General features: G+C 45.3%; 1 long non-coding RNA gene across 1 annotated transcript in view; it reads right to left on the bottom strand.

Moving 5' to 3' along the window:
• Positions 1–3,778: 3,778 nt before the first annotated feature.
• Positions 3,779–10,470, bottom strand: part of LOC102372178 — a 9,938-nt gene continuing 3,246 nt past the window's right edge. Inside the window, exons 2-3 of the long non-coding RNA XR_324803.2 lie at positions 4,954–5,090; positions 3,779–3,886 (exon numbers count right to left, since the gene is read on the bottom strand). This is a non-coding gene — a long non-coding RNA (uncharacterized LOC102372178). The remainder of the gene's footprint in view (positions 3,887–4,953; positions 5,091–10,470) is intronic.

The raw sequence follows: 10,470 nt of genomic DNA, 5'->3' as shown, positions 1-10,470 counted from the left end.
CTCCATGGCAGTGGCACTGGTGCTTCCCACTGTAGCGGCGGCACCCCCCAGGACTGCCCAGGTGGGGTGCTAGCTGGGAAGATGCTGCCCCAGCTTGCAGGCAGCACCTGGCCCAGTCCAACAGTGCACGGGGCGCTGGAAGCCCAGATGTGTTCAGGGAAACTCAGGCTTGGCAGGCTGCCAGTGCCCTGTACACTGTCCAAGGTGCCTTTCCACCTCCTGGAACCACCCAGAAACAGGCTGGCCGGCCTCTGGGGCAGTGCAGGAAGGTGGCAGAAGGGCAGCTGGGTGTGCTGGTGGCCAGAGCTGGTGGGGACGGTGCATGGGGTGCTGCAAGCCCGCCAAGCCTGAGCTTCTGTGAGCCCGCTCAGGCTTCCAGCACCCCGTGCACTGTCCCCACCACCTTCTCTGGCCGCAAGACATGTACGTGTGCGTGACTTTTTTATCCACAGTGGGACAATTTGTCCCAATCAAACTAAAATACATCCAAGGAGGACTAAATTGCCATGCTCAAATAAATTTTTAACACAGATGTCAGGTGTTGGGTTGGGAGGGTGGGAGAAAACTGAGCCCCAATTTGGAGGCAATCCAGTGAGAGAGGTTAGGTGTCTGCATACTCTTCCTCTAGCCCCTCTCCCGTTCTCCCAGCTCTGGTGCTGTCCCAGGATAGTGGGGCGGGAAAAGAAAAGGGAAGGGAGGGAGTTTGGACTGGTGTTTGCCCAGCCTATGCTGGGACGGGTAGATTGGAGCACTCTGCAGCCATGCTCTTTTGTTAGGGCATGGCTGTAGAGCGTTTTTGAGGAGAAAATTGTGCAACAAATATAAATTTCTGTCTGTGCCTATAGTGTTAGCTTTGGTCCCTGTTGAGATGAATCCCCAAGCACCAGCGTTTGGATGTTTACATTTTGATCTGTATTTCGACAAACATGCTTTGGGCACTCGCTTTTTTGCAATTGCTCAAGCCAACCAAACTGTTGAAGCAGTAATGCAGTTTGTGCAAGCACCATGGAAGGGAATTCATTTGAAAAAAAAATGGCCAAGTGATTAAGGCAACTTTGTAGTGCAATACTTGAGCAGTTAAAATTGCAAGAAAAAGAGATTTAGGAGAAGGGGTATTTGCTGGCAGTGCAATTAAGGCATCTTGCTACAAAGCTAGAGGTATGAGTTCAAACCATACTTTGGGCTGAAAAAAATCTACTCTCGGCTTATCGATGTGTACATGGGTATCTTGTCATTTTAGGCTGGGTAGTCAGAGGCAGATGGGGATGGACCGTCGTTCTATAAGAACCACTTCCCTGAATGCGTTTCTTGATGTTACTGACCCGCAGTAAATAGAAAGCTCTTTAAATCCCGTGCTCCCGGCACACTGGAGTCTTGTAACTTTGATATATTGATAAAACTTGTATTCGTGCCAACGGATTGAATATGCCTAGAACAAAAGACCCCTGAAATAGCATATTTTTTATTCTCTTCCTGTAAGGAAATAAAATCTGTAGTCTTAGACAAAATTTGATTTTTTGATTATGACTGAAAATCAGAGGCCAATCTAACAAAGAGGCCAGAGATAGAAGTCTGGTAACAAGAGCACAGAATAGCACTGGCATACTTAGCCATTTTAGTGCTGCCAAAAGCTAACTGCATCATAGCTGTTGTCTCTGCTAAAAGAGCCAATCAAATCAATGAAACGTTGATATGAACCAGGTTGGCCACAGCTGCAGACAATGAGCACAGCTGTTTGGCAAACTATTCTACACGGAGATAGTTGAGTGAAAAGTCTCAGCTTTAGTAGTGTGATTATTTGGGGACAAGGAGGAGAAATGGAGGCAAAGGTTGTTGTATTTCTAAACAAAAGCCAACTATGCTGGACTTCCAAAAACTACTTAACCATGTAAGAAGTAGAACCTACCAGTACTACGTGTGTGTTAGTGAGGGGAAGGGGACAGGAGGGAGAAATGTTGACTGGTTTTTTAATCCCACTGGTGCCCACATTTGTTTTGTTACATCCGTCTTAAGAAATGGAATAGAAATGGGGAACGGGAGACTGAGATTTGAGAACGTGAGGGTCAGACACATGCAGCTTCTCTGATGCTCATCTCTATCAAAGTTGTGGAACTTTGGGGATTGGTGAACATTTTCCATAAATACTCAGCAAATTCCTGAATACCTGTGAATAATTAATATGATGATCCCCATGAATTAGTCTTTTGATTCACCGTGGCAGACTGCTATGTACAGTCATCCTCCTTTAGACACAATTTATATTGCCCTCATACCTGTCCTGGACGATGGACAGGTACAAAAACTTCTGAGACAATTCTCCTCCCTACAGTTGGAGCTCCTTATAGGTCTCGCACGTCTCTTTGCTCAGCTATAAATACCCCAGCTGGTTCAGGTGTTTAAAGCCTCTAACCCTACAATGAATCTGGGTTCTACCCTACTCCAGTCAAGTAGCTGAGTAATTACCTTGGAGAACCTGGGCCTACTTCCCTGGATAGAGTGTGAATAACTAAAGATGGATTAATGAATGAAAGAGATAACAATCCATTCTGGTTGATGACCTCAGTAGTCCAAGTAGTCCAGCTCAAAACCAAGCAGCCTCAGATGGGGAGACTTGGGATTATTTCAAAGCTGTGCCATTTCAGAAGAGTGCTCTTATAATAAATCTCATCTGGCTGACAGAGCAAACGAACAACAAAAAACTTCTATTTAAGCTAATGAGTTTGGGGTAAAATTTTCTTAGCTGAAAAACAGAATAGACTAACATGAAGAGAAGAAGAAGAATCTGGAAAATAAATCTAGATGTTGTACAAGGCACTGCTGAAGGGAAAATATTATTTGTGGGTTTTTTCCCAGAAGTTTGCCACTGGCATGCTTAAAAATGAGCCATCAGCCTCCCACGCTTGATTATATAGAATGATCTGACAGATTATCAGGCTGAAAAAGGCGGGGAAATTCTAAATTGCTAACACTGACTGATCAGATAATGAATGTTGCCAGGAAAGAAGAGGAAATGTGACACAAGAGCCTATCCATTTTTCTGTGTGATGTGACGGGGGTTTTGCCCCCCTCTCCCTTTAATGAAACAAAGCAGAATTTGAAGCAGATTAACATAAGAGAGGACATCAAATACTTCCTGAGAGCCTGGCAGAGTTTTCAAGACATGATCTGGGGTGTGGCAGTTTGAGACAAGATCCGATGACAATAATAATATGGTTGTTGGCTCTAAGAGCTCCTGCAACACTGCCATTCAATTCTCAGCAACCACACTGTTTCCGGAGCTGAACCCAAGGTTTTTGAAATTCAGTATTAAAGTATCCACAAACTGTTACCACTACATATCTGTTATTATAAAATGAGTAATAGTTGGATATCAAGGCAGTATTAAGTTCAATATTTTATCAAGCATACAGCTATTTTAATAATTTATTTTTGTTAATAATGGATATTAAAAAATAAGTCAGTTTAATGATCAAGATGAAACAATTATTCTGCAGGAACCCAAGGTTTTTGAAATTCAGTATTAAAGTATCCACAAACTGTTACCACTACATATCTGTTATTATAAAATGAGTAATAGTTGGATATCAAGGCAGTATTAAGTTCAATATTTTATACAGCTGTTTTACTCATTTATTTTTGTTAATAATGGATATAAAAAAATAAGTCAGTTTAATGGTCAAGATGAAACAATTATTCTGCAGGTGTATTTAAGCAAAATTTGGTCGTCTCATAATTAATGTTATTAGGCATTGAAATTAGAAGCTTCAGTTATGCCATTATGTATCACAAGACAGGTTTTTTCATTATTATTATTACTGCAAAACTTTGAAGAAAAGTCCGTCATCGTTATGGGTTGGGTGTGGCTGTTGCCCTTCATTTTGGAGAGCTACAAGACATAGTTTAGTTGCTTTATGTAACAAGCTATACTGGTCTCCACCTCAAGCACATGCATATGTCCCAGCCCAAAGTTAAGGCACATGTTGGTAAAAGTTCCCCTTGCTCCTATTCCTATGAAGGTGAGGGCACCTGTCCAGGATGGACAGAGAAGCAGCACATGCACTGAACAAGCTCTGCAAGCTTGGCTCCAAAATAAGGTGAGATTGAGAGCTTTGTAGACTTAGCATTGGCTGGAAAAGGAACTTGGAAGTGTGAGGAAAGACATTATCGCTTGTTATTTAAATCATTCTCTGCCCAGGAAATGCCCAGTTCTCCTTGTGTTTACCATCAGTACTTTCCATTTCACGTGCATGTGCGCCCAGGATGCTCACAAGGAGTCTTTTGATCAGCAGTACCTCTCAGGGCAAGTGAGTATAATTGAGGTGGGGAGGGACAACCAGGGCAGCAAACCTAGAAGCTGCTTTTGGGGGCTGAAAAAAATTAAAATAAATAATAATAAAAAAAGATAGCTGCTGCAGCTGGCTACACCACTGCTGCCAGTAGCATGGTCATCAGTGCTGCCCCATGTGCCACTGCTGCCCAAGGCACAGACCTACCACATGAGGCCTCTGCCTGCGACCAGAGCATCCTCCTGCCTCATCAAGGGTGCAGAGCACGAGGCCACCTCAATCTCCTCGCACTCCCTCTTCCTGCAGTTGCTGATGCCTTGCAGCTGTTCCCTGGTGTTATCAGCACTACTTATTTATAGCTACCACAGTCTACGTGATAATTAGTCAGTAGCTAGTATTCAGGTAGCAATGGGCTTTTCTGACCTTTTCCTGCTTCTACAATAAGCCTTTGCTTTCCCTGGGGCCATACTTCAGTTGTACATTGTCTTTTATAGATGACATTTTAAAGGAGAGCACTCCTCAGGATTTACACCCTCCATCCAGCCATTCCTCTAAATAACGGGCACACAAGGTGTCCGAGAGAAGGACACAGTCAGGGGGGAACACCACATGCAGGTCCTTGTCAATATGGGCAAATTAACATAGAGAAAGCAGCTTGAGTACATACCTCATAGAGTAATGTGTGCACCAAGCCTTGGCTTCAGGTCCTCCGTTACTGAATACCCCGATGACACCTCCTCAAGGAGCACGACTCCAGCAGACTCGTCGTCTTGCCTTCATCTCCTCCTTTCCCAAAGACCTCACCTAAGAAACAGAAATCCCAAGCAGTCAGTTAACGAGGTGAGGCATTGGTCACTCTCTCCAAGACTGTTCTCTAAAGCTTGTAGGACTGATGACTGCTCTGCGACAGGGTCAAGCTCACTGGCCCGATCTTGCTACTGGGCCGCCCCCTGTCCATGGGCACCTCACCTGCCATGCCTTGTTGTGATTCAATTATGACCTTAACTAGGCGGGAGGCTGCCCATTTAAGACCCCGATGCCTAGGGGTGATATCTGCTACAACTGTGTGAAGCTCCGAGTGCTGATTTGATTTGGAGGAAATTCAGCCCAATTTGGTGGCCGAATCTCTGAAGCCAAATCGAATCAGGGGACCAATGAAAAGGTCTGAATCGATTTGGAAAAGATTTGGAGAGCTTCAGCAATTTGGGTAGTCTCCGCAAGGAGCTAGACCCGGACTCCATGCTGATAAGTAGGGGGCAGAGGAGGGGGAGTGGAAGGAGGGGGGAGGGGGACCCCGTCAGGTCCTATCCCCTAGCCCCCCCACCCCTGAGCACTCTCAACCCCCACATCACTGAATCAAAGCACTGTCCCTCAAATCGGCCGAATCTGAATCCAAAGCGAATACTAGCTGCTTTGCACAGGCCTAATACCTGCAGCTCCAAACCTTCCCCTACACCGCAGCCCATGCCTCGCAGATGCCATCCTAAGTTGTAACTGGCTCAGGATCAAGGCCTGACCAAACTTGGCCATAGTTAGGCCTCTTCCATACTGCCCAATTATGGGCCACATGCAGATAGCCCCCTTCTCACAGAGGCCTCATTCCCTCCCCCTGCTCTCACCAGGGTCCCATTCATAGTGTCCCTCTTGGGCCACACACCCCACCCTCAGTCCCTGAGCAACCCCTTTAGGCCATCAGGTTTAATTCCCTTCACTCTTTGGCCAGCAGGCACACAGCCTTTTGGGCCTCTCTCATGTCCTTATCTGAGTGACTGTCAGGCAATTTGCCAAATTGAGGCTGACTTTGTCCCATGCCCATCTCCGGACCCCCACTCTGTCCCCTTACTGGGCCAGGGATCTCTAGGATCCTCCATCCCCACCGCCCCCATAGGTTCAGGTGCCTGCCTAGACGTGTCTGGCCCACCAGTTCTAACTAAAAATCCCACCAGATGGTGGAGGCCAGGGTTTAGGTGCCCCTACCTGCCTTTCACTAGGTGGTTCCTCAGCCCTGGCATTTCAGTAGTACTGCCCCACCACCAGCAGTCCCACCAGGCCATCCTTCCCCAGCAGGGGAATTCTTGATAACAGTAACCCCAGTACCAGTGACTTTGGTATCAACAAGATAAACCCCAGTAACTCAGCACCACCAGCCCTGATGGGTCCAGCACCAACAATTCCATCTCTCATTCAGTGCTATCGGTCTTGGCGCTGACTGTCCTGGTACCACTTACACCACACTGCTTATATTAGAGCTAGAAACCTCTCTCCATGTTTTTCCTCTCGCTTAAAGACATCGGTTGAATATACTGGTATCCACCTAAGTACCAAAGTCTGTTCCTGGTGGCAAGGAAGGCTGTCTTGGTTTGGGCTACCAGAGACAGCTACTGGTGCAAAGGATCTGAGGAAAGGCACTTTGTGCCCAGGAGCTTGTATACCATCTCTCCCAACTATACTGTCGGTCTGATAGAAGACATCACCCAAAAGAATCTTGCCCCTAGCTGTATCAATGCACCATCTACTAAAATTTCCTAAATGTTTTTCTGTGCCTCCATCACCCAGGAGCTATACTTTGGTGTGAAATCATTTCATAAGTGTTCTGGGTATTTAGGCTGTTTTGTACCATGATGGAAGAGAAGTGGGAGACCTACCATTTTCAACCTGAGATGAGGCAAGTATGTTTGATAACTGAGGGTTGAAAAATAGCAAAATCAGTAGAAAGTGTGCCAGGTTCTGTACGAGGTAGTTAATATGGGTAGAGCTGGGTGCGGGTGTGAGTGCTGGGTCCCTTATACAAGCATCTTTCTTTCTGACTTCTGCCCACATTCGTTGAGGTAAACCTTTTACCAGCACATCTCTCTGCTTCTGCTGTGCACGTCTGGATTGGGGCCAACCTAAAGGAACCTGTGAGACACTTTGAACTCTGCATCAGGTAGGTCAGGAAGTAAAAATGTGGAACAGAAATCATAGGAAAAATGCTTTTCCTCTCCCCCAATTATTTTTTTTAGGTATAAAGGAAGATATATGCCTATTGAAAGAGCTAAGGCACTCATAAGAATAAAAATACCTCTATTTATAAGGGAAATGGTGACATTTCAGGAGAACCAGGCCTGCGTGTACGTATGCGTACATCTCCAGGGTATGTTTTTTCATGAAGACATAACTTTTTTCACGTACTGTGACTTTTAAAAAAAAGTTAGGGTTGTTTTTATGTGTGTTTTCTTGTCTGATGCTTTTTTCTTGTTTTCTTTGATGCTTTTGTGTGATGTTTAATGCTCAGGAGACTAAGACTACCGCACATTAACATATTATCAGAGTTTTGCTGTGCGTGCTAATACACAGTAGCATTAATCTATTGCATATTAAGCAGCTAGTGTTGACACGGCCAGGGTCTAGCAGAGCTATTTCCATGGTCAGAAACATCACCCAACTGATAAAGCATGAACTGAGTGATGACATGATGACACTAGACAGGTTTCCCATGAGTTTTGAAGTCAGACTAACACCTAAAACACTCACCACCATGGCCATGCTTGGAGGAAGACAGAACTCGTATCTCTACAGTGAGGAATTCCACAAGTGGGCAATACTCACACAACCACGTATTTGCTCTTCAGCATCCCTGGCCTTGTGGCTGTGCTCACTTACTTCCAGATCCAGGCTTCAGGGCAGCTTGAACATCTCATGGTGTCCCTGGCTTTGTTTATTAATGGTTAGTAGTAATACTAAGAAAAGACTGAGCAGTTTGCATGATAGCTAAGCTATCAAATACTGATCCTGTGGTAAGGAAATGATACTTGGTGATTGTCTGAGTCCTACTATTATCTCCGACTTCGAAGATAGCTGATTTGCAGTCAGTGTAATAGTATATCCATCCTGGCACACTGTGATTGCTCATGCAATGTCAAGTCTCTTGGGTTCCTCCCCTAAGAACATCTTTTAATTAATTATTAAGTAAATAATAATTGTGCTATAATGATGTGGGACAATATCACATGTCCTTAGGTGTTCTCCTATATTTTGTCTGTGGAAAACTGGGAACAGAGCAGCTGCCCAAGTATCGTTTAGTGCCAGCCCTCTGCACAGCCAGGTCACGTAACTATGCAGTATCTGCTTCATGGTTGGTAAAGTGGGACTGATACTAATACTCATCTGCCTGCCTGCCAGAAACTGTGGATACCTGAAATCCTGTGTTTATATAATGTGTAATAAGATTCGGGATATTTTTAGATTAAGTCTATTATTGTCGTTCTTTTTTTACAGATAAGGAAAGAAGGATGAAGAGGGTTAAAAAATTATTGGCTAGGGAGCATGACCTCTATCTGCTTCATGGTTGGTAAAGTGGGACTGATACTAATACTCATCTGCCTGGCTGCCAGAAACTGTGGATACCTGAAATCCTGTGTTTATATAATGTGTAATAAGATTCGGGATATTTTTAGATTAAGTCTATTATTGTCGTTCTTTTTTTTACAGATAAGGAAAGAAGGATGGAGAGGGTTAAAAAATTATTGGCTAGGGAACATGACCTCAGCCTGGTGGAGATTAATAATTATGGCATATGATGGTCAGTAAATCTTTGTATAATCAGATTATTCTTTCAGTTCTCTGCCACGAGCAAATTATAGAAGCTGTAAAATGGAGCGTTAGGGAAAAATTTTTGCTTCTGTAAACTGGGTTGAAATTTTAAGCAATCATGGTATCACACTGCGTGCTGCTATGAGACAGTCAGGGCTTTCAGGTTTAGTAATAGTACGTGAAACCACAATTTTCCAACAGTACTGTAAAGGTTCTCCTTCCATAATATTGTACAGCGTTTCTCAACCTGTGGGTTGTGACCTGAAAATGGGTTGCAAGAATATGTGAATGGGTCATGAACAAGCACAGAAAAATGTGAAAAATCACAGATTTTCTTCTTTAAAGGAGAAAAATGTGGGAAACTGTAGGTTTTTCCTTGCAGGCTGCCAGAGCTCCAGTCCCCTCCGGGCTACAGCCATGGCCTGAGGGGAACGGTGGTGGCAAGAGGTGGTGAGGGCAGCACAGTCCCTCCTCCCCATTATTCCTCATGCTGCTGGTGGCATGGCTGGCACAGCTGGTACAGGGGCTCCTATGGCAGCAGTGGCAGCAGCAACAAGTCTCAACACTGTGCTCCGGGTCCTGTCCGTTGGGCCACAGGGGTGGCTCCTGCCCGTGCTGATCTGGCCAGGCTGCGGCCCTATGCCTGTTGTGGGTGCACAAATCTGGGGGGTGCACATGCCCCCCAATATATCACCTAGGCCCCCCCCAAAACAGGTCTATGCCTTCCCCACCCATAGATTTACATGTGGGGAGCTGCAGGAGCTGCTCTCAATGCTGCCTGGCTGCCACATGCATGTGGCAGACCCTGCCTGAGCACCCGTCTCCCGCTTCCCTCAGCTCCAAGCAGCCCTTCAGAGGCTGGACCTCTGCCTGCCTGCAAAGGGAAACCAGCCATTTCCCATATTTTTCTCTTTTAAAGGAGAACAATCTGTGATTTTTACAGTTTTCCATGATTGTTCATGACCCTTTCATATAGTCTTGCAACCCACTTTTGGGTCACAACCCATGGGTTGAGAAACACCCTGTGCATCTCTCCGCCTCTTTGGGTCACAACCCACGGGTTGAGAAACACCCTGTGCACCTCTCTGCCTTTCTTGGTGAAGTTCGATGCCATTTCAGAGCTAACTGGCAGAGATGGGTCTTAAACAATTACAACGTTGTCCTTGACTGCAGGTGCCAGTCATAGTTCACAGACTTCAGAGCTAAGAAGTTTGGTATGGGTTAATGGATTTAGCCAGGGCATTTTAATTACTTCCCCACTCTGTGAGGGAGGGATGGGTGAAGCGTCAGGAATATCACTTGTTGCCTTCCTGGCATCATAAAATGATAGAGCTCCTTGGTGTTTCTTGGGCTCCTTGGTGCTCCAGGTTTAAACTATTGAATCTAATCCAACCTATATCTCCCCATGCCAGTCCGACTTACTGCATGTCTCTCTTTGTCACAGGTTGGGGATGCTGGTAACATTGTTATCACGTCTGCTTCCTTCTTTATGAGGAAGAGAGTCCCAGGGCATGCCACCATTTACCCCAAAGATTTATTTCCCTATCAGAGGAGTTGACTCCTTCCCCTCAAACAAATCACTGTTGGATACTGCTCTCTGCTGCCCTGCTTA

The sequence above is a fragment of the Alligator sinensis genome, unplaced genomic scaffold (genome assembly GCF_000455745.1).
Source record: "Alligator sinensis unplaced genomic scaffold, ASM45574v1 scaffold1153_1, whole genome shotgun sequence".
NCBI lineage: Eukaryota > Metazoa > Chordata > Crocodylia > Alligatoridae > Alligator > Alligator sinensis.
This window is presented reverse-complemented; position numbering and strand designations above follow the sequence as displayed.